The sequence below is a fragment of the Amia ocellicauda genome, chromosome 12, assembly GCF_036373705.1.
Source record: "Amia ocellicauda isolate fAmiCal2 chromosome 12, fAmiCal2.hap1, whole genome shotgun sequence".
Classification (NCBI taxonomy): domain Eukaryota; kingdom Metazoa; phylum Chordata; class Actinopteri; order Amiiformes; family Amiidae; genus Amia; species Amia ocellicauda.
The window spans coordinates 36377539-36403574 of record NC_089861.1 but is presented as its reverse complement, the minus strand read 5'-3'; the positions used below and the strand labels follow the sequence as shown (position 1 = coordinate 36403574).

Sequence of the window (26036 nt, the reverse complement as noted above, 5' to 3'; positions counted from 1 at the left end):
TAGTAAATTACAAAATAAAAGTTTTAAATACATAATATTATTTTATGATACTGTTTTAGTAAATTAAAAAATTAAGAAGTTTTAAATACATATACATTTTTAATGTTATATTGTTTTATGATACTATTGAAGTAAATAAAAAGAGAATATATATATTAGGTTATATTGTTTAATGATACTGTTTTAGTAAATTAAAAAATAAAAGTTTTAAATACATATATATTAGGTTATATTGTTGTATGATACTGTTTAAGTAAATAAAAAATAAGAAGAAAAGTTTTAAATACATATATTTATTATATTTAGTTTATATTGTTTTATGATACTGTTTTAGTAAATAAAAAGAGAATAAGAAAGTATTTTTTATATTTTATTTTAGGTTATAATGTTTAATTCGTTTTAGTAAATAAAAAAAGAAAAGTTTTATATATATTAGGTTATATTGTATACATTTGAGAAAAATAAAAGTTGTAAATACACATATATATTTTATTTTAGATTATGTTTGATTATACTGTTTTAGTAAATTAAAAAAAAAAAAGAAAAATATACATTTTATATATATTTAAGGTTATATTGTTTTATGATACTGTTTTAGTAAATTAAAAAAGAAAAATGAATATTTACCCAGAGTGGGATTTGAACCCACATGGACTTACGTCCATGTGTTTTTAGTTTATATGTTTTATGATTAAGGCTTAGGATGATACTGTGCTGGCAAAATAAAAAGGTAAGAAAAAATCAATTAAGAAATGTATAGACTTACATATATTGCATGTCATTACATACATATTTAAGCAAACACAGATAAACACACATGCCTATATCTCTTTAGTTTATATTTATCAAAAGACACTAAAGTCAAATACACCACTTTTATTAGAGAACAACAGTGAAATGTATAGAATTATATCTGTACATTTTGACCAGCCCTGTACTTTGTTACATTATGTTATATTTGTTACATTAGTGAATGCTCAAACATAGCCTTAACATGTATCATATTTAAGAATATACTGCATTTAATTTCATTACAGACATATATATATATATATATATATATATGCAAACACACACACACACACATATATAATACAAATATTTTGTTTTATTTATCAATAGACACTAAAGACTAGTGAAGCATAGAGAGAGACACAGTGAAGCACAATTTGTGAGTACTCATATGTATAAAATTATATATATGTATATATATAATATCATTTGTTTGTGCTCAAATGTATAGAATTAATAAAATACACAAACACACACACACACAATGGTGACTTTTATTGTGACAAACAAGCATTTTACAACATGGAACATAGTCAGAAGTAGAAAAAGATACTCCAAAAAATGTTGTACAGATACTTGTAATTAATTTCTGGTTCACAACACCAGCATTGGACAGAAAGAAACACTGACCTGTACGGAGTAATGTCATTCCATAACATTTCCAGCCTATTCCATATATATTCTATTAAGTCTTTCACTGTTGGCTCCTTTTTCAAAGTTATACCTGATTCTGGCAACAAAGTATATCAGGTATCAATTGTAAATAAAGTGAGAAACACTTAAGTTTCTATTCCTTTGGAAATACCTTATTTTTCAAACCTACAAATACATGGTGACAACTGCAACCATGAAACACATACAAAACACAGAAATAGGGACCACAAAGCAAGGATATAATAAACACAAATGGTATTTACTGCAAATTTTAAGTTTTGTAAAATTATTTATATAACTTCTAGGCTCACCCTCAACATAGTACAAAGTATGATGTAAACGTACAGGTTTACCAGTAGCACAGGGGTATTATTAATCTATTCATGCAACTTTTAGACACTTGTCTAATACAGAGCCAACAACGGCATTGACAGCGGGTAGCAGGGCTTAGACAATGCTATGCGCTGGGATTTAAAATGACTCTGTAGGCCAGGGCTTCAAAACCTTACCCCATTTTAACATTGTCCAATTAGCCTCCAACCCCTAAAATGCTAAGACATGTTTTTTGTATCATATGTATTACTGTTGTATTACTATGTACATTAATGTAGTTTATACTTTTTATTTAATTTGACATAATTATCATATTTTTAAGTACAAATTAATAAATGCAAATAACAAATACTATATAATAATAGTAACAATTATGCAAAAAGGTATTAAGCAATCATATTTTTACTTACAAAATAATATATATAAAATAACAGTATACTAATTGAATAATAATAATAATAATAATAATTTTAAAACATATTAAACAAAACTCACCCTGACTTTGTCACAACCGCAGGATGGGGAACCTCTGCTGTAGACCCTCATCCACTCTGTCAACAGTTTGTAGGTGACTTGTAACACAAGTGCAGAAGCATGAAAACTCAGTCTTGGTGGGGTGTTTCTGTCCAGTCCAGTCTGATCTGATACAACTTTCTACTACATTTCATATTCTATTAAAATAGAACACATGAGTAGTTCATAAAAAAGTGTTAAATCTGCTCCTCTTATGAGTGTCTCTACAGCCCCTCATTGCTCCCTTGCATTACAGAGCATGACACATGCTCTTCACATTGAAATTCACATTCATGTTGATGTAGGACTCGTCAACACAAAACTGTACAAAAATACATGAAATACGTAAACAATACAAACATTAAGAAAAGAATCCACTTTCAATCTGACATTTCACAGTATATATATTAAATCAATTTGAATTACCTCATGGCTTTCCTCAGGCTCGGAGCCAGGCCCGGTCTTGCCATCAGCGTCAGAAGCTGAGCGCTCTGTGTAAGATTCAGAGTATCGTTCAGCTGTGAGCGGTGGAGAGGGGAAAGGGAGATGCAGAGCAGGCAGGGTGTCTGTGAGACAGGTCTCTGTCCTGCTTGTCCTGCAGAGCCTCTCTTATCTGAAATGGCACTGGACACACCCAAAGCAGCAACGCCCCCCCCAGACAGCAGCTTCTTAAGAGAGGACACTGTCAAATTTAACATTCAATAAAAGTCCACTGTTTTGACCATTTTCAGTTGAATTAATCCTCAGCATCAAATGCATTGAGACCGTACACAGCTTCCAGATGACTTGTACTTTAAGATATGTTATATATTTAGGCTACCCTGTTATTGCTTGAATAAAATGTTATTTCATGAGAGCAGTAAGAAAAAGGGGGAACAAGGATATATAAGTTAATGAATCATTTTAAGCACTCTTGCTATTAGAAATAACTAAGATGAAGGCCTAAACTGGCTATCTACTGTTTAAAAAGAGAAATGGTTTTCTTTGAGTGTGCTAAAGAATTGAACTTCTCATTTCTGTCATTACAGTGAAATAACTGGAATACGTAGTATATACCTAACAGTTACTTAGATTTAAATGCTTTTCTTTATGAAATGTAAGATGAGTGCTCAGAACAATTAGACATCTATATTTCTACCCGGGCTTGATTATGTTGACAGTTTATGACTGTGCTTTGCCATTAATCCAGATTTCACCTAGTTCTCTATGGGTTGGTTTCAGAGCATGATTAGCGCTAGTTTAAGTACATTACTCAGAATATGGCATTCACCATGGTGGTATTTTGGTATACAAAATGATTTAGGCTGAAGGACAATAAACCATTGGTATACAGTACTATACTAGGTTAGCAAAAGTAATTTACCCATGCACATACACAACTTACAGTCTGAATTAAACCTTCTTGGCTCTGTCTCACATGTACCAACTTTTCAAATCTCAATTTGACTTACTAGTAAACGTTACAAAGTGAGAGGGATTTAACCAAAGACAAAGAGCTGTCTATTTTTTTAATTAAGCCTTAATCATTTTTGCCATTATCAATATGTTGAATACCTAAAATGTGCACATAACAGAAATATTTACACAGGCATGTGTTTCCTTATGAGACTAGTGAAGGCTTAAAAGTGATAATAATAAAAAGAAAGAAATGTGTCAATATTGGTCTCTTAAAGGGAACTATAGAGAAACAACTCATTTGTGCTATTAAAATAAGTAAACTGAATATGGCACACAAAGACTGTGCGGCAATAATTTAAACTGCTCTGTAGTAAAAGCCATGAAACCGGGTCTGATTACATATTCCTTCTTTTATTGTTATTCTTAGTTATTCTCTGGATTAGTGTCCTGGAGAAGGACAGCACATACTTATCAGATTGGGTGGGAAACGGCAGAGCCCTGAAGGTGGTTATCAGTAGCAAGCGATGGCTAGGTTCTAGATAAGGCCCTACAACCAGGCCTGGCCATAACACCCCAAACGACATAGCCAGAGAGCTCGTGTTTATGTAGCCGGCCTACGAACCCAGTACTCAGAGTGTTTTTTTAAATTATTTAAAACCGTCCTATACTTTCTCACTCTATATTGATACATGTACATTAAGTAAAAAAATAAACACACTTTGATGTTGTGGTATTGCATGAGCATTTCACTTATTTTCTACGGATTCTATCTGCTTAGACATGTTCAGTCCTGATCATTTAGACAATCTCATTCTTAAACATGAACTATTTATCTAAATTGTGTATATATGGATTACCTTTAAATATATGTATATCTTACTGTCTGTCTGTCTAAATGGAATGAGTATTTTGTACATTATTATTTTACCATGCTACACTTACTATGCTCTCTTGTAATCTTTGTCTGTATTGCAGTTTGGGGTGTACAGTATTTCACCCTATTCAAACAAAACAGTTATTCAGTTATGAAATCTTCAGATGACCATGTTTTGTTCCAAAACAATGTAAACAAGTTGAAATCTTTTTTTAAAACATGTCAAGGTAAACATGTTTGTACTGGTTTATCCACAGAGAGATATATGACTGGCACAGGTATTCTTCTAGCACATGTACACCTAACAAAGAACCATAACAGGGCATGATGATAAAACATGATATACATAGAACGTTAAGTGATATAACACCATGGTTTTGTGTAAAAACAATGAATGGTCATGTCAGCACCTAAGACTTTTAAAGTAGGAGGGGAGGCCTTTGTGTGATAATTGTAGTGAAGAAACTGAAACTTTGAAGGCAACTATTTCTGTCTCTGTGAAGAGTAATATGTCCGGGCAGCCTCGTTCCTCTGTATGTCTGGCTTCCTGTAGGAGATTTCAGACCAAAGCTGCTACACTGTCCTCTCACTCTTGAGCTGCAAACTGCTGCTCTGGCTGCTTCTCAAAGCTTTTGCAAATGCACTAAATCATTGTGGGTCTGAACTTCATCCTGTGTCTACAACCTAGAGATGCTCTTGATCCCTTCATGTGAATGGAAACTATTCACTCCATTATAGAACAAATAACATATCAAAGGTAATATTTGGTCATAAAGTCATGGCCTTATATGGGGTAAACCATGAAATATTGTACTAACTAAAGTATTGTGGGTTTCTAAAATTCATGAAATTATACTATATATTAAACACCGTGACAATTGGGAACTATTACAATATGTCAATAGCTTTAATGTAATTATACATATTGTCATACATGAGCTGATGTCCTTAATAATAATAATAAAGTCAAGAAACAACATAATGAATGAAAGAACCCAACACACACAATAACCTATTTAACCTTTTTACATCCACAGAAGGTGACTAGTCAGCTTTTCTCATGAATGAGAATGAAATCAGGATTTGGTATAGTTGTAATGTTGTTCTCTACTTGTTAGTACATTTGTTCTAATCATTAATAGCCTTGAAGCATTCCTAGTGTGAAATACATAGAGGCACTAAACTATCTCAGTCAAGTGAAAATAGGTACACTATGTATATAGGGATATATATATTTTTTCATTGTGTGTGTTGGGTTCTGTTGTAATAGTTGTAATAGTTGTAATAGTTCCCAATTGTCACGGTGTTTAATATATAGTATAATTTCATGAATTTTAGAAACCCACAATACTTTAGTTAGTACAATATTTCATGGTTTACCCCATATAAGGCCATGACTTTATGACCAAATATTACCTTTGATATGTTATTTGTTCTATAATGGAGTGAATAGTTTCCATTCACATGAAGGGATCAAGAGCATCTCTAGGTTGTAGACACAGGATGAAGTTCGGACCCACAATGATTTAGTGCATTTGCAAAAGCTTTGAGAAGCAGCCAGAGCAGCAGTTTGCAGCTCAAGAGTGAGAGGACAGTGTAGCAGCTTTGGTCTGAAATCTCCTACAGGAAGCCAGACATACAGAGGAACGAGGCTGCCCGGACATATTACTCTTCACAGAGACAGAAATAGTTGCCTTCAAAGTTTCAGTTTCTTCACTACAATTATCACACAAAGGCCTCCCCTCCTACTTCAAAAGTCTTAGGTGCTGACATGACCATTCATTGTTTTTACACAAAACCATGGTGTTATATCACTTAACGTTCTATGTATATCATGTTTTATCATCATGCCCTGTTATGGTTCTTTGTTAGGTGTACATGTGCTAGAAGAATACCTGTGCCAGTCATATATCTCTCTGTGGATAAACCAGTACAAACATGTTTACCTTGACATGTTTTAAAAAAAGATTTCAACTTGTTTACATTGTTTTGGAACAAAACATGGTCATCTGAAGATTTCATAACTGAATAACTGTTTTGTTTGAATAGGGTGAAATACTGTACACCCCAAACTGCAATACAGACAAAGATTACAAGAGAGCATAGTAAGTGTAGCATGGTAAAATAATAATGTACAAAATACTCATTCCATTTAGACAGACAGACAGTAAGATATACATATATTTAAAGGTAATCCATATATACACAATTTAGATAAATAGTTCATGTTTAAGAATGAGATTGTCTAAATGATCAGGACTGAACATGTCTAAGCAGATAGAATCCGTAGAAAATAAGTGAAATGCTCATGCAATACCACAACATCAAAGTGTGTTTATTTTTTTACTTAATGTACATGTATCAATATAGAGTGAGAAAGTATAGGACGGTTTTAAATAATTTAAAAAAACACTCTGAGTACTGGGTTCGTAGGCCGGCTACATAAACACGAGCTCTCTGGCTATGTCGTTTGGGGTGTTATGGCCAGGCCTGGTTGTAGGGCCTTATCTAGAACCTAGCCATCGCTTGCTACTGATAACCACCTTCAGGGCTCTGCCGTTTCCCACCCAATCTGATAAGTATGTGCTGTCCTTCTCCAGGACACTAATCCAGAGAATAACTAAGAATAACAATAAAAGAAGGAATATGTAATCAGACCCGGTTTCATGGCTTTTACTACAGAGCAGTTTAAATTATTGCCGCACAGTCTTTGTGTGCCATATTCAGTTTACTTATTTTAATAGCACAAATGAGTTGTTTCTCTATAGTTCCCTTTAAGAGACCAATATTGACACATTTCTTTCTTTTTTTTATTATCACTTTTAAGCCTTCACTAGTCTCATAAGGAAACACATGCCTGTGTAAATATTTCTGTTATGTGCACATTTTAGGTATTCAACATATTGATAATGGCAAAAATGATTAAGGCTTAATTAAAAAAATAGACAGCTCTTTGTCTTTGGTTAAATCCCTCTCACTTTGTAACGTTTACTAGTAAGTCAAATTGAGATTTGAAAAGTTGGTACATGTGAGACAGAGCCAAGAAGGTTTAATTCAGACTGTAAGTTGTGTATGTGCATGGGTAAATTACTTTTGCTAACCTAGTATAGTACTATATACCAATGGTTTATTGTCCTTCAGCCTAAATCATTTTGTATACCAAAATACCACCATGGTGAATGCCATATTCTGAGTAATGTACTTAAACTAGCGCTAATCATGCTCTGAAACCAACCCATAGAGAACAAGGTGAAATCTGGATTAATGGCAAAGCACAGTCATAAACTGTCAACATAATCAAGCCCGGGTAGAAATATAGATGTCTAATTGTTCTGAGCACTCATCTTACATTTCATAAAGAAAAGCATTTAAATCTAAGCAACTGTTAGGTATATACTACGTATTCCAGTTATTTCACTGTAATGACAGAAATGAGAAGTTCAATTCTTTAGCACACTCACAGAAAACCATTTCTCTTTTTAAACAGTAGATAGCCAGTTTAGGCCTTCATCTTAGTTATTTCTAATAGCAAGAGTGCTTAAAATGATTCATTAACTTATATATCCTTGTTCCCCCTTTTTCTTACTGCTCTCATGAAATAACATTTTATTCAAGCAATAACAGGGTAGCCTAAATATATAACATATCTTAAAGTACAAGTCATCTGGAAGCTGTGTACGGTCTCAATGCATTTGATGCTGAGGATTAATTCAACTGAAAATGGTCAAAACAGTGGACTTTTATTGAATGTTAAATTTGACAGTGTCCTCTCTTCAGAAGCTGCTGTCTGGGGGGGGCGTTGCTGCTTTGGGTGTGTCCAGTGCCATTTCAGATAAGAGAGGCTCTGCAGGACAAGCAGGACAGAGACCTGTCTCACAGACACCCTGCCTGCTCTGCATCTCCCTTTCCCCTCTCCACCGCTCACAGCTGAACGATACTCTGAATCTTACACAGAGCGCTCAGCTTCTGACGCTGATGGCAAGACCGGGCCTGGCTCCGAGCCTGAGGAAAGCCATGAGGTAATTCAAATTGATTTAATATATATACTGTGAAATGTCAGATTGAAAGTGGATTCTTTTCTTAATGTTTGTATTGTTTACGTATTTCATGTATTTTTGTACAGTTTTGTGTTGATGAGTCCTACATCAACATGAATGTGAATTTCAATGTGAAGAGCATGTGTCATGCTCTGTAATGCAAGGGAGCAATGAGGGGCTGTAGAGACACTCATAAGAGGAGCAGATTTAACACTTTTTTATGAACTACTCATGTGTTCTATTTTAATAGAATATGAAATGTAGTAGAAAGTTGTATCAGATCAGACTGGACTGGACAGAAACACCCCACCAAGACTGAGTTTTCATGCTCCTGCACTTGTGTTACAAGTCACCTACAAACTGTTGACAGAGTGGATGAGGGTCTACAGCAGAGGTTCCCCATCCTGCGGTTGTGACAAAGTCAGGGTGAGTTTTGTTTAATATGTTTTAAAATTATTATTATTATTATTATTATTATTATTATTCAGTTAGTATACTGTTATTTTATATATATTATTTTGTAAGTAAAAATATGATTGCTTAATACCTTTTTGCATAATTGTTACTATTATTATATAGTATTTGTTATTTGTATTTATTAATTTGTACTTAAAAATATGATAATTATGTCAAATTAAATAAAAAGTATAAACTACATTAATGTACATAGTAATACAACAGTAATACATATGATACAAAAAACATGTCTTAGCATTTTAGGGGTTGGAGGCTAATTGGACAATGTTAAAATGGGGTAAGGTTTTGAAGCCCTGGCCTACAGAGTCATTTTAAATCCCAGCGCATAGCATTGTCTAAGCCCTGCTACCCGCTGTCAATGCCGTTGTTGGCTCTGTATTAGACAAGTGTCTAAAAGTTGCATGAATAGATTAATAATACCCCTGTGCTACTGGTAAACCTGTACGTTTACATCATACTTTGTACTATGTTGAGGGTGAGCCTAGAAGTTATATAAATAATTTTACAAAACTTAAAATTTGCAGTAAATACCATTTGTGTTTATTATATCCTTGCTTTGTGGTCCCTATTTCTGTGTTTTGTATGTGTTTCATGGTTGCAGTTGTCACCATGTATTTGTAGGTTTGAAAAATAAGGTATTTCCAAAGGAATAGAAAATTAAGTGTTTCTCACTTTATTTACAATTGATACCTGATATACTTTGTTGCCAGAATCAGGTATAACTTTGAAAAAGGAGCCAACAGTGAAAGACTTACAATATAACCTAATATATATAAAACTTTTCTTTTTTTATTTACTAAAACGAATTAAACATTATAACCTAAAATAAAATATAAAAAATACTTTCTTATTCTCTTTTTATTTACTAAAACAGTATCATAAAACAATATAAACTAAATATAATAAATATATGTATTTAAAACTTTTCTTCTTATTTTTTATTTACTTAAACAGTATCATACAACAATATAACCTAATATATATGTATTTAAAACTTTTATTTTTTAATTTACTAAAACAGTATCATTAAACAATATAACCTAATTTATATATTCTCTTTTTATTTACTTCAACAGTATCATAAAACAATATAACATTAAAAATGTATATGTATTTAAAACTTCTTTATTTTGTAATTTACTAAAACAGTATCATACAACATTATAACCTATTATATATATTCTGTTTTTATTTACTTAAACAGTAGCATAAAACAATATAACCTTAAAAATGTATATATTTAAAACTTTTCTTATTTTTTTTTTTATTTACTGAAACAGTATCATAAAACAATATAACCTAATATATATGTATTTAAAACTTTTATTTATTGATTTACTAAAACAGTATCATTAAACAATATAACCTAATATATATATATATATATAAAACTTGTATTTTTTAATTTACTAAAACAGTATCATAAAACAATATAACTTTAAAAATGTATATGTGTTTAAAACTTGTATTTTTTAATTTACTTAAACCGTATCATAAAACACCGTTCATGTTATTAAACATTACACCTCCACACCAGCAGGGTGAGGTACCCTCGGACCCTCACCACGATGGATGTCACCCTAGCAAGATGGCTACCATCTTACCAGATGACCTACGACCTTACAAATGGCCGCCATCCAAGATGGCCGCTGCCATCTTACCAGATGACCTATGACCTTACAAGATGGCCGCCATCCAAGATAGCCGTTGCCATCCAAGATGACCTATGACCTTACAAGATGGCTGCGGCCATCCAAGATGACCTATGACCTTACAAGATGGCGGCCATCCAAGATGACCTATGACCTTACAAAATGGCCGCCATCCAAGATGGCTAACAGGGAGGGTCAAAGGGTAACTCAGAGGGTGCTGGGAAGGAGAGAGAAGTTCCGGTTCAAAGGTGGGGGTAACCGGAAGGTGAGGTGGGCCTTCCGGTCTATGGTACGTAGGGAGGGCGGGACTTCCGGCTGTCACTTTGACATAAGCTGCCATCTACACTACTCAAATCAAATAATTGTATATAACCAGGCAGATACATTTAAACACTTGGAAAAAAAAGCCATTAATACTTTCAAATAATATTAATACAATATGTATCTCTTAGGCAATTACAAATTACTATATATTCATCAGGAAGTGCCACAATTTAAAAGAGTGATATCTAACCATGTGTAAGGCAGAAACATTTTATTATGAAACAATACTGTTAAATTGTGTATATATTATTAAAGCTTTTTTGGGTGTGATCTCCCCTTTTCACTTGTACACAATAAGTCTCTCTGCAATTCATAATTTCAAGAAGAATTATTTTTGACAATAGGTTAAATAACAACCTGTACAACTAGCTATTTCAAGGGATACTATATGTATTCATTTCAAATCAATTATTTCCCAGCATTGCAGACTAGCAACATGATAATTGTATGTTTTAACTCTATTTATGCTTATAGTCATATGACAACTATAGGCTGATAACATGTTCTCCAAGATGAGGAAGTTTACAAAGTAATCACTTTCCGATTCTACATTTCCTTCAGATCATAGACGGCGGCCAGACAAAAAGCAAATTTAGGGGGAGCAAACTATAGTGGAAGAGGTCCAAACTCCAAGCTGCCCTCGACTCCGCTCTCTACTGTACACATTCCAATCTTAGTTCCCCTCTTTCGGTGCCAGTTCGGAGCCGATGCATAATCTGGAACCGTTCCATGCTTTTCCACCGCAAATGAACTGGCTCCCGGCCGGCACGGAGCCGTTTTTTATGGCACCAAAAACATGCTGGTCTGGAACCAAAGAACCAGTGACGTCAGTGGCCGGGGGGCAGGGTAAAGACGTCTCCACATAAAGTTATTTGCTGGAGTTCAGCCGCCATTTTTAAAATGCCAGAAGAGACGCGAGCAGTGAGGAGAGTTTTGATTAAAAATGAGCGAAATCAGTAGCAAATAGCGGTCTGTCAGGAAGAGAGGCACTTTAGTAACAATATGGCCTCAGCAGGTCAACTAACTAGTTAGGAGTTGGCAAATGGCAGCAATGAGAGACAACTGAGCGCACCTTCCGTGAAAGGAAAGACGTGTTACAGCAGTATTATGATGATGGAGAGTTAATGCGACGATATACACTCACCTAAAGGATTATTAGGAACACCTGTTCAATTTCTCATTAATGCAATTATCTAACCAACCAATCACATGGCAGTTGCTTCAATGCATTTAGGGGTGTGGTCCTGGTCAAGACAATCTCCTGAACTCCAAACTGAATGTCTGAATTGGAAAGAAAGGTGATTTAAGCAATTTTGAGCGTGGCATGGTTGTTGGTGCCAGATGGGCCGGTCGGAGTATTTCACAATCTGCTCAGTTACTGGGATTTTCACGCACAACCATTTCTAGGGTTTACAAACAATGGTGTGAAAAGGGAAAAACATCCAGTATGCGGCAGTCCTGTGGGCGAGAATGCCTTGTTGATGCTAGAGGTCAGAGGAGAATGGGCCGACTGATTCAAGCTGATAGAAGAGCAACTTTGACTGAAATAACCACTCGTTACAACTGAGGTATGCAGCAAAGCATTTGTGAAGCCACAACACGTACAACCTTGAGGCGGATGGGCTACAACAGCAGAAGACCCCACCGGGTACCACTCATCTCCACTACAAATAGGAAAAAGAGGCTACAATTTGCACAAGCTCACCAAAATTGGACAGTTGAAGACTGGAAAAATGTTGCCTGGTTTGATGAGTCTCGATTTCTGTTGAGACATTCAGATGGTAGAGTCAGAATTTGGCGTAAACAGAATGAGAACATGGATCCATCATGCCTTGTTACCACTGTGCAGGCTGGTGGTGGTGGTGTAATGGTGTGGGGGATGTTTTCTTGGCACACTTAAGGCCCCTTAGTGCCAATTGGGCATCGTTTAAATGCCACGGCCTACCTGAGCATTGTTTCTGACCATGTCCATCCCTTTATGACCACCATGTACCCATCCTCTGATGGCTACTTCCAGCAGGATAATGCACCATGTCACAAAGGTCGAATCATTTCAAATTGGTTTCTTGAACATGACAATGAGTTCACTGTACTAAACTGGCCCCCACAGTCACCAGATCTCAACCCAATAGAGCATCTTTGGGATGTGGTGGAACGGGAGCTTCGTGCCCTGGATGTGCATCCCACAAATCTCCATCAACTGCAAGATGCTATCCTATCAATATGGGCCAACATTTCTAAAGAATGCTTTCAGCACCTTGTTGAATCAATGCCACGTAGAATTAAGGCAGTTCTGAAGGCGAAAGGGGGTCGAACACAGTATTAGTATGGTGTTCCTAATAATCCTTTAGGTGAGTGTAGATAGAAATGTTGTTTGTTAATGAACTGGTCATTATCTGGTCCTTATGGGCCGTTTCTTCTGGCAGAAATGCGGTTTTAGCCAAATTCAGCGCCCCTACGAATCGTGTCCCTGGTTGGTTTGCGCATGATTAATAATTTATAAATAAATTCATTTTCTTAGCACAGGGCAAATTACACAAAACATACATATTTTACAGTAAGAGAAGATCAAATACACAATAAGATCTGTAACAGTGATGCACTTTGTGCTCACATGCCAGCAGTGCTCACAATGTATTATTATTAATAATAATAATAATAATAATAATAATAATAATAATAATAATAATAATATGTATTTGTTAGCAGACGCTCTTATCAAAACATAAGAGCATTGTTGCGGTGTCTGGCAACAGGGACAATGCAACAATGATTTGTGACCATCATCACAGACTTCATCAGATAAGCAGAATTTTCCATCAAACCATTAACATCACCTGAGATCGTCCGACAGTTTATTGATCTGCCCCCAAAAATACCCCCTAAACAGCCACATTCATAATCAATAGGCTAGCCTATAGTCATTGGTTTGTAAACAAAATAAAGTAAAAATACGCCACAAAATAAATGAAGATGTATCCACTCATACAAAGTATATTCATAATAAACTGTATGTGCAGTGATGAATGCATGTTAACTCTATCTTGTATTTTATTCAGTACAGTAAAAGTGTCTGAAATAGTGAATCGATGTAAATCCCTTAATGCATCAATACAAATAAATACAATGTATCTGTGATGTGTGTAGACGCTGAATGAGTTTAATTTTGATGGTTAAATAGGGTTTCAAAGATGTACTCTGCCTTGGTGCTGATTATTATTGCTGTGTGTTTCTCCACTTTTATTCCGCGCTTGGGAACGACCACATCCAGTGACGTCAGCGTTCGGTTCCCAAACCGGCGGAAAAGCAGGCTGGTTCGCAAAAATTTCAGCTGGTTCCCAGGGCGAGCACCAGATCCGGCTCCAGCACGGGCACCATGTCGGTGTAAAAGCGCTATCAAAGACCCTTGTGCGAACTGTCCACCGTCAGCTCTATGCATTTCTTTCCCATCACTCACTTGATCCTCTGCAATCCAGCTTCCACATACACACATCTGTTCAGACTGTATTTATAATCCAGTCATTTATTATCCTGTAAAATTGTCATTACTAGTTCTCCTATTGTTTATTTTGATTTCTCCTATGCCTCCTTTCCCTTAACTCTTAATGCTGCCTGCACTTACTAGCTTTTACTATCTAGGATGTAGGACTTATTTCCTATACCTATTTCCTATTCCTATGTGTAAATTGTACTGTATTCTTGCCTTTTGTATTGCTCTTATGTTTTGTAAATCGCCCTGGATAAGGGCATCTGCCAATAAATAAATAATAAGAAGAATACTTTTAGATTACTTTTAGAATACTTATTTATTTATTTATTTATTAAAAAACAAAAGCAGCTAATATAGATGATTGATTGAAATTGTTTGTTTCCACCGTTCAAACAATTAAAATGGTAATTAAGATTTGCGTCATTGTAATTTTCTTGCATATTTATACTTTGCATTATTGTAGTAATGTATGCATTTTTAAACAAGTGATACCCTTTACATTTTTACAAGCCAACATAAATCAGACATCAATAATGTGTTAATGTCAAAGAATCACATTCACCACGATTTTAATGCAGGAGCTGGTTTCATTTTTCTGCTAATCACTAAAACCTATTTTCTTGAAAACTTAAATAGGTACCTTATCTGTAAATAGTAAGTATGTTTAATGCTTATAAAGACTATAGTTTATTTTGTTCCATCTGTGAAGATACACAGATCAAGCAACTTGCTATAATAAAGGGGATTTAAATGCCATGTATTGTTATCATCATCACTGGTTTCAATTCACCAGGCACCGAAAACAGTTTGAAATCAATGCAATTACGGCGTTCTTTTTAAGTATCGACGAGTGAGGGTTATGCATCTTGTTTATGCAATTAACACATTATTGATGTCTTACCTTCTTTTAAGTGATATCTATCAGTTTGTAAAAGTTTACATGCGACAATTCCATAAACGCATACTCTGTTAAAGAGCACATCACACCTTATTCAGTTTCATTATGTTTTGTTTTGTTTTAGGCTAAAACATGTTGTATGATGTTATTTTGGTATTATATTAAGTCTTTCATAAGGTCACATAACCAGCTAGGATGCACAGGAATTATTTGTAATGTATGTGGATTTATCTTAAAATTAGATAGGATAACTTATGAAAGACCTGACGTCTTGTCAGAAATTTAAAAATTAATAAAAGACATATCAGCTCTGCATGAATATTCATATATATAAATAGATATAGATAGATAGAAACAGTGACGTTGCCCCTGCTGCTCAGCAACCCAACCATCTAAAGGAGGAAGAGGAAGTAGAGAGACGAGGGCTGAGCCAATCCACATGCACATCCGGGACACTGCCCTCTGCTGATTGGACATTATGTGCCTAAAACCTGGAATAGATCTGTGAGAAAGCTGTTTGAACACGAGACTGCCTCACATTCGCTCAGTTGTTCTTCCAGGCGAGCCTGCAATGAAGACTTCTTTATCAATTACACCACAACTCCTGCACTACTGTTTTCATCCTTTTAAGAGGGTTTCTTCAACTTATTACTGCAAATACAAACTATGGATAACGTTTTTGGTTATACTGTGTGTGTGCTGCCGTATTGCTTATTATGCTTTCATAAAAAAGTTATTAAATCATATTTATTATAATTGTTATTAAAATGTGTATTTTCTACTCGCATGTCAGGCATAATTGTATGACAGCTGCACACATAAAATCTTACCGCCAGATGTTTTTTTTAGATTTTAAGTTGAATCCTTGGAAGAAGACAGTACATTTTTCCATGGTAGGCACATCTTGTATTGCACTTTAATATTTGTTCCATTTTCTTTCTTTGAAAGGTAACAATTGCCTGTACTTCCATAAGTTAAATCCTTTTTAAAACACAATGTTGCCGCAATGGACACAGCATAGAACTGTGTTACTAGGTGGGATGCTAAGCAGCTTCCGTTCTGCCTGCTTGTTGTAGAATGGCACCAAATCACCCGCACTTTGGCTCGAGAAGCATAAATAAAAACAATGTTGCTTAAATGTGGGCCCCTTAGGATTCCCTTACACTTTAATGTAAATTATGCATAAGTAATCAGTAATCTCTTAATCTTTTTAAAAAAGTATCAGTAATCAGAAGACAGGAGTAACATAACGGAAATACGGTTATAAAAATTCTGTAATCTGACTACGTAACGCTGCTACTTGTATTCCATTACTGGCCATCTCTGATTAGAAATATAGTCAGGTCAGGTGCAGACTCACATTTCTTGTGTGTGTCCCTGCTGATCTGGAAAAGCTCCTCTGGTTTGATGTGGTCGATGCCTTTCATGATTTTGAAGACTTGGATCAAGTCTCCACGTAGTCTCCTCTGTTCCAGGGTGAAAAGGTTCAGTTCCCTCAGTCTCTCCAAGTAGGACATTCCCTTCAGACATGGAATAAGTCTGGTTGCTCTCCTCTGAACTGCCTCTAGAGCAGCGATATCTTTCTTGAAGTGTGTTGCCCAGAACTGTACACAGTATTCCAGATGAGGTCTAACTAGTGCATTGTACAGTCTGAACATTACTTCCCTTGTTCTAAATTCTACACTTTTGACAATATACCCTAACATTCTATTTGCCTTTTTGTATTGCTTCCCCACATTGTTTGGATGGAGAAAGTCCACATAGACTCCTAGGTCTTTCTCATGCATTACTTAATCTAGTTCTATTCCTCCCATAGTGTAATTATAGTGGACATTTTTGTTACCTGCATGTATTATCTTGCACTTGTCCACATTGAATTTCATCTGCCAGGTGTCGGCCCACAACTGAATATTATCTAAGTCCCTTTCAATACCCTGTGCTGCTGAGATTGTATCTGCTGAGCCACCTATTTTAGTATCATCTGCAAATTTGACAAGTTTGCTAACTATCCCAGAGTCCAGATCATTAATATAGATTTGAAAAAGCAAAGGCCCTAGTACGGATCCCTGTGGAACTCCACCAACAACCTCACTCCAGTTAGAAGCAACTCCTCTAATCGACATCCTCTGTTTCCTATACATCAACCAGTTCATAATCCATATATTTACATTACCCTGAATGCCTACAGCTTCCAATTTGAGGATCAGTCTTTGGTGTGAAACCTTATCAAAAGCTTTTTGGAAATCTAAGTATATCATATCATATGCTTTCACATGATCTACATCTGCAGTTGCGTGTTCGAAAAACTCCAATAAATTAGTAAGACATGATCTGCCTCATCTAAACTCATGTTGACTATCTCCAAGAATATGGTTTTCATTAAGGTGCTGCTCTATTTTCTGTCTAATCATTTTCTCCAACATTTTACAGGTGCTGCAGGTGAGACTGATTGGTCTGTAATTTCCTGGCTCAGTTTTGTCCCTTTCTTGTGGATTGGTATGACATTAGCTGTCTTCCAGTCATTCGGGACATCCCCTGTTCCTTTTACTCCTAGCATTGAGGTACAAACATTTCAGGACTTTCCTACTAGCAGTTTCCCTTTGTTTTATTTCCTTAGTGGAACATCTCCCATTTTCAGAGCTCCCTGCCACCCTGGTCCCTAGTTTAAAAGAGTCTCAATTACTCTGCACATATGCTCTCCCTGCATTGGCCCCCTTTCTGTTTAGATGTAGACCTTCCAGTTTGTACATGTCCCATCTATCCCAGAAGAAAGACCAATGCTCCATAAACCTAAAATCCTCTTCCCTACACCAAGATTTCAACCACATGTTAAACTTTCTAATCTCAGCCTGTCTCCCTGGCCATGCACATGGAGGATCTGCTCTTTAGTTTTGTTCCTAACTCTTTAGGTTTTTCTTGCAGAACATCTGCCCTACCTTTTCCTATGTCATTGGTTCCAATGTTGACCATGACCAGTGGATTCCCCCCCGGCTTTGGCCAGTAGCCCGTCTACGTGTTCAGGGAGATCTGCAACCTGAGCACCAGGCAGGCAAGATACCATGCGGGTCTCCTTATCACTAGAACACACTGTGTGATCTACGCCTCTAAGGATTGAATCTCCTACTATAACTGCCTACCCCTTCTGTGGGGGGGGAGTGGGCAGCATGGTGCTCTGGTGCTCAACTGCCCTCCCATCACCCGCTTTTTTTTTTTGTTCCTGATCCCTAGTCAACTGCTTAACTTTTGTGACCGAGAAACAGCACAGCTCTTTCTCAACAGCTGCTTTAAGTAGCTTTTGTCTACCTGCCCCCAATTCACACCTAACTGGCCCCACCTGCAACAGAATTCCTGATAGTCCTTGACTAAATCACCTTTCTACAACCTATTTGCTTTCACCAACTAAGCAGCTGAACTGAATTGACTTCAATTTAGGCAAACTACAGACAATGCTAACTTCAATTAAGGCAAAGTTAAAACAAAATGAGGAATGCCAAGACTGGTCTGAAACTGTTACGGAGGACTAGGCATGGGACGGGAGAACCCAGGTGCGGAGAGGCAGAGAAGAGTCGAAATGGGCGAGGGTCAAGAGCCGGCAAACAGGATCCGAGGGAACAGGCAGAAGAGTCATCAAGAGGGCAGGCAGGAGGTCGGGCGATGGTACAAACAAGACCGTAGAGGAAATCCAAGAGGTGGTAGTCAGGGCAGGAAAGGTTGTAGACAAGGCACAGGTAATGACTGGGAATAATGCTTAGAAGTGACAACACAAGGAAGATCAAGACTTAGCATTGAATGCAGGGGGAAAAGGGGTTTAAATAGAGAGCAGAGTGAAGCAGGGAACAGGGATGTGAGGTGCAGAGCCAATGAGGGTGGAGGATGAACACTGCAGGTGCACATGGTGGTGTGGAATGTAAATGGAATGAGTGAAGCAGGTGAATGGGAAGGACGGGTTAGAATTTGGAGGATGACAACCTCTGGTGGCAAACAGTGGGATGTTGGAGTGAGGATGACAGAAAATAGTCAAACAACAAGATGGCTACCTCTCACCTATACTTTCCTGTGTCTGTCTGTGGCAACTTGTAAATACTTCTGATTTGTTTACTGAGTATGGAAAATAAAGCAACCTCAATTTTACCCTCGCCTGATATTTTTTTGGAACAGTGCAACAATATGCTTTAATCAAAATCTGCCTGATTTCAGGGTTCCCACCGTTGGCTTTTGCAGGCAGCGCTTCGCCCTCATTTTGCTGACATCAATCTTTATTATTATTTTTCAATTGAATTCTGGTTCTTTATGTTTAAATAAATACATTAAAAGGTACACCAATTATCAATCTACTTGTTCTATTGTCTAGCAAATGTAAAACTTTTGAAAATAAACTGATTATACAAGGAAACAATATTATATACAGTGGCTCTCAAAAGTATTCACCCCCTGTACTTATCCACATTTCATTGTGTCACAACATGAAATCAGAATGGATTTTATCAGGAGTTTTTGCTACTGATCAACATAGTCCACCTCTGTGCAATTAAGGTGTGTCACATGATTTCAGGTTAAATACACCTGTCTCTGGGAGGTTCCACAGTTGGTTAGTACAATTCCTAACAAAAACTACATCATGAAGATGGAGGAACATTCAAATCAAATCCAGAATAAGGTTCTTCAAAAGCACCAATCAGGGGGCAGGATATAAGAACATTTCCAAAGCATTGAATATCCCCCAAAGCACAGTAAAGTCAATTATTTAGAAATAGAGAATAGAGTGGCACAACTGTGAATCTGCCTGGGCCATTTTCAAAAACTGAGTATCCAAGCCAGAAGGGCATTAGTCAAGGAGGCCACCAAGAGGTCTATGGCAACTCTAAAGGACTTACAGTCTTCCATGGCTGAGCTGGGAGACACTGTGCATACTGCAACAATAGCCCAGGTGCTTCACAAAAGAGAAAAAAACTCACATCAAATACCAGCTAGAGTTTTCCAGGAGGCATGTGGGAGATTCTGACACCAAGTGGAGGAAGATTCTATGTCTGATTAGACAAAAATACAGCTTTTTGCCTCAACGCCAAGCACTACATTTGGTGCAAGCCACACCACCACACATCATCCTGAGAACACCATCCCTACCGTGAAGCATGGTGGTGGCAGCATCATGCTATAGGGATGCTTCTCTGTGTCAGGGCCTGGAAACCTTGTAAAGATAGAGGGCAACGGATGCAACAAAGTACAGAGAAATCCTGGAACAAAACCTGCTGAAGTCTGCAAGAGACCTGGGACTTGGGAGAAGATTAATCTTCCAGCAGGACAATGACCCCAAACATACAGCCAAAGTCACACTGGAGTGGCTTAAAAACAAAAAGGTTAATGTCCTGGAGTGGCCAAGTCAAAGTAAGTAAGTGTACTGTATTTCTGTACTACGTATATACTATACCTATATACTACACTAGTAGGTCCCCAGGACCAGGGTTCAGAACCATGGCTCTAGAGCAGTGGAATAAATCTCTGGAATTGGTGACCTCAATTTTCCTAGGAGGAATACAGATGGCTCCACAAGATTTGCCATTTTGGGGTCTGCACTGCTCACTGCACTTGAGTACATTACAAATATTGTTGTCCAAGTCAAACACAATAAGTAGTACATATATTTATTTAGTATTGTAGCTTACCTTAAAAATTCTCCTGCCTGTTCTTGTCCCTTTTTTCCAGTGATTGTAGAACTTGGCTGGGAATAAATCAAAACATTGACCTTCCCACTAATGGAAAACTACAGAACTGTACTCAGTTGCAGCTTCATTTTTAGTAAGATGCCACTTTCTTCTAATCATAAATGTAAGCGTTATGATGTACAGCTTTGCAGTTTGCTATTAGCGGGTGGGTCAAAGTTTTGATTTAATCTGGCCCCTTGTCCAGGTTTATAGGGCCCTCTGCTTGTGTTGACTGGATTCTCATTAGCTGATCCAAGTGGGTGGTCTCAAATCGGTTCCGTGATTTTGTCTTGATATGACTCATCAGACTGAATCTGCATTCACAGTTCAAGCACTAGGCACTTGGAATGCTCCACAAATGTCAATCAGCTGTATAAGCTCAGTGAACTCCTCAGTTTTTAACATCCAGGTTATCATCTCAGCAAATGTCCACAGCACTTCCATTTTTTGTTTTTCTTTAATTGTGAACTTGAAATCCTTGTACTGTTGACAGATAAGCTCTGTGACTGTCTCAGTTTGCTTTAGAATAACTTGGAACTTCTCTGTTAGTCTGGTTACATCATCTGTAACATGATCAAAATTGAGTGTAGAATCCAGTGTTTCTAGATTAAAAGAAACGTGCAAAAGATAAAGGTATGCAGCTATGTCATCTCTTTATGAGTATAATATTATGCATGTAATGAAATAGGCTAGTATAACACTTATAACACACGGTGCTGAAGGTGGGGTTCGACCAGGAAGCCATACAAGCTAGAACCACCACTGCTACATAAGGTGCAATATCTGTCATCTCAGTATTGCATTGACTCCATTATATTTACCTAACATGACAGAGGCGCCATTGGAAGTTAATATTACCATTTTCTATTGGTGATCCATGTTGAACTTTGTTATTACATCTGCAAGAGTGCTGCATCCTGCCTGCTGAATGATCCCGGCAAACACAGTTTTGTAAGTGACGTCATTTTGCTACCTAATCTTAATGTAAAGAACCAACATTTTATGCACTGTTATGTCTGTGCTTTCGTCAACTATCAGGGTGTGAACACAGGCATTTCACACACTTTCCATAGACACAGTTTGTACAACTGTATACATTGACTCAACAAATTCAAATGCATAGTTTTTACTTCTCCAGCTGTCGGGACGGCTAACATATTTTGCCAGATGATCATTCATTAGCATTGACACATTCATTTTGATGGCAAGAAGCACGTTATCTTCTGAGCATTTTGAAAATAAAAATGTGATCTTTAAATACATTTGGTATTGATGGTACTAATATTGTGAGTTTGAATTAAGCACATTCTACTAAAATACAGTTACATTATTTGATGATAAAAAATCTCATCTTTACTGGTAATAACTAAAAATCATAAAAGTATAGTTTAAAAAATACATATTTTTTACTGTTCAGTAAGCAACACAAACCAATATTTGTATCCCTCTAAACTGTTCTGTGTCTTGAACTTAGTCCTTTGGTCAGGTAACTTTAAAAAAAACAACTGCTTTGATGCTACTATTATTTTTATTTCTTGTCAGACGCCCTTATCCAGGGCGACTTACACCATGTTCCGGCTGTAAGACTTCAATCTCTCATCTGAAAATGATTGTACCTATCCTACAGCTGAAAGTTTAATTTCGCGTTCACTCTGTTTTTGTTCTGGGATGGCCTGAATAAAGACTTCTTTTCCATTTGCAACACAACTCCTGCGCTGCCGTGTTCGTCCTTTTAAAAGGGTTTCTTCACTATGGTTATGTAAATTTAACTGCTGGGTCAAATGGAATTTTAATTTACTTAATCACTGATTATATACTACTACTACTACTACTACTACTACTACTAATAATAATAATAATAATAATAATAATAATAATAATAATAATAATAATAATAAATACTTTTTTGTTTTACTGAGAACAGGTCCAAGATTACAGAGTTGGTATTTAGCCAAGCATAAACTACAATAAATGTATGTAGATGTATTAAAGTTAGCATCACTTGTCTAGTTTAATAAGATGTTTTAGGATAAAAGCAGGGAAACTGATAAATATGAAATTAGATGTTATTGTTTTTTCTGCCTATTAAGCTGGCAATAATAAGCATTCCCCCTTAAAAAAGCAACATTAAATGGCCACCAAAGAATTCTAAGAATTCCTCTCATGCATTATATAAACATGGTTCTCAAATACAATCAAATAATATAGAAAATATGTATCTAAGTATGTAAGGAAACAGTTTTGGAAATATACAGTACTGTGCAAAAGTTTAAGGCAGGTGTGAAAATGCTGTAAGGTAGGAATGCTTTCAAAAAGATTATATTTATCAGTTAACTAAAGGCAAAGTGAGTGAACAGAAGAAAATCTAAATCAAATCCATACTGGGTGTGACCACCCTTTGCCTTCAAAACAGCATCAATTCTTCTAGGTGCACTTGCACAAAGTCAGGGATTTTTTAGGCATATAGTCAGGTGTATGATTAAACAAGCAGATGCTAATGATCATCAATTCAATATGTAGGTTGAAACACAATCATTAACTGAAACAGAAACAGCTGTGTAGGAGGAATAAAACTGGGTGAGGAACAGCCAAACTCAGTTAACAAGGTGAGGTTGCTGAAGGCATACACCATGGCAAGACTGAGCTCAGCAACAAGACACAAGGTAGTTATACTGCATCAGCAAGGTCTCGCCCAAAGAGAAATTTCAAGGCAGACAGGGATTTCCAGATGGGCTCTCCAAGCTCTTTTGAAGAAGCACAAAGAAATGGGCAACATTGAGGGCCGTAGACGCAGTGGTTGGCCAAGGAAACTTACTGCAGCAGATGAAGACACATCATGCTTACTTCCCTTTGCAATCGGAAGATGTCCAGCAGTGCCATCAGCTCATAATTGGCAGAAAACAGTGGGACCCTGGAATATCCATCTACTGTCCGGAGACGTCTGGTCAGAAGTGGCCTTCATGGAAGACTTGCGGCCAAAAAGCCATACCTCTGACGTGGAAACAAGGCCAAGCGACTCAACTATGCACGAAAACACAGGAACTGGGGTGCAGCAAAATGGCAGCAGGTGCTCTGGACAGATGAGTCAAAACTTGAAATATTTGGCTGTAGCAGAAGGCAGTTTGTTCGCGAATGGCCTGGAGAGCAGTACAAGAATTAGTGTCTGCAGGCAACAGTGAAGCATGGTGGAGGTTTATTGCAAGTCTGGGGCTGCATTTCTGCAAATGGAGTTGGGAATTTGGTCAGAATTAATGCTGAGAAGTACAGGCAGATAATTATCCATCATGCAATACCATCAGGGAGGCATCTGACTGGCCCCAAATGTATTCTGCAGCATGACAATGACCCCAAACATACAGTGGAAGTCATTAAGAACTATCTTCAGCATAAAGAAGAACATAGAGTCCTGGAAGTGATGTTATTATCCCCACAGAGCCCTGATCTCAATATCATCGAGTCTGTCTGGGATTACATCAAGAGAGAGAAGCAACTGAGGCTGCCAAAATCCACAGAAGAACTGTGGAACTGTGTGCAAGTGTACCTAGAAGAATCGATGCTATTTTGAAGGCAAAGGGTGGTCACACCAAATATTGATTTGATCTAGATTTTTTTCCCCCACTCTTCCTCACCTTCTGCTGACCTCCCCATCTCGATCCCCTTGGAATCCACCACACACTCTCCTTCTTCTTCCGCTAAAAATCTAGGAGTCACCCTCGATCCTGCGCTCTCCTACTCCCAGCACATCACCATGCTGACGCGCACCTGCAGATTCTTCCTGAATTCTACCTTTGACCTGAACTTGAGTTGAACTCGGGGGGGGGGGGCCCTTCCTAGGGGGTGGGGGGGGGGCATCCAAGGGGGGTTAAGGGGGATTTGACCTTTTGACCTTGAACTTGAGTTGAACTCGGGGGGGTCCCTTCCTAGGGGGTGGGGGGCCTTCCTAGGGGGTGCGGGGTGCTTGTACCGCGTCACAGAATAATTACCATATTGATGGGTTCCAAAGGAATGTGCACGGTGGTGGGGGTCTTCAACTGTTTTTCAAACCCTCCAAAAGATTTGTCTTTAAGCCAGACTGATTCTTTAGCAAAATAGCTATTTTTCTCTATACGTGTGAAGCTCCAAAAGAGCGCTATGTATACCCTTCAGATTCTTCAGAAAACATAGATATTTTTCCCTACCCTAGTGAAGCTCCAAAAGAGTTGTATTTAAGTCCTCCCGATTTATTTAGTAGAATAGCTATTTTTCCCTACGCGAGTGAAGCTCCAGAAGAGTTCTATTAAAGCCCTCCCGATTCTTTAGTAACATAGATACTTCTACTTAAGCGAGATCCGCGAGGCTGTCTCTTCAACAGGGCCAAAGCTGTTACCTCTTTCAAATGGACAAGGGTTATGTCCCCTAGCCCCAGATAATGGAATGTGTTGAGAGATAGCGATCTGTAGAAGCGGTGGGGGCTGTGGACAGCTTGAGAGACACAAGATTGACTGAACTTTAGAAAATCCTGAATATGAGCAAAATGAAAAGAAATGTAATACAGAAAATGTAAATTAAAACTTTCAGTAATCAGCATAATTTCAGTAAATACTACACCAACCCAAGTCCAATATTTTCTTGCATTTCAGAATATATATCAAACGTATTATTTAAAGAACAGATACAATGTAAAGACTGAATAAATACAATTTTGAAGTTTTAAAGGTGTGTGTGTGTGTGTGTGTGTGTTCACAACAGCGTGCAATGTAAATTAAATGTAACGTTACTAAGTTAAGAAATCCTTAAATATAGAAGAGTTATAGAATATATATGTTATATAAGAAGCATAGACTATATATGTAGAAACTGGGAAATTTCAATACAACTCAATAAAATCAGCATTTGTAATAATATTAGTAACC

General features: G+C 36.9%; 1 protein-coding gene and 1 long non-coding RNA gene across 3 annotated transcripts in view; one reads left to right on the top strand and one right to left on the bottom strand.

Moving 5' to 3' along the window:
• The window catches only part of iglon5 (IgLON family member 5), a 326672-nt gene that overhangs the window by 158236 nt on the left and 142400 nt on the right, over positions 1–26036 (bottom strand). The gene's annotated exons all lie outside the window — the stretch shown is intronic.
• On the top strand, positions 8414–12686 carry LOC136765014 (uncharacterized). 2 transcript variants are annotated; one of them, XR_010821287.1, is made up of 3 exons: positions 8414–8583; positions 8951–9027; positions 10616–12686. It is a non-coding gene; the product is annotated as an uncharacterized LOC136765014 (long non-coding RNA). The 2 variants fall into 2 exon arrangements; XR_010821286.1 differs by having other exon boundaries at positions 8852–9027.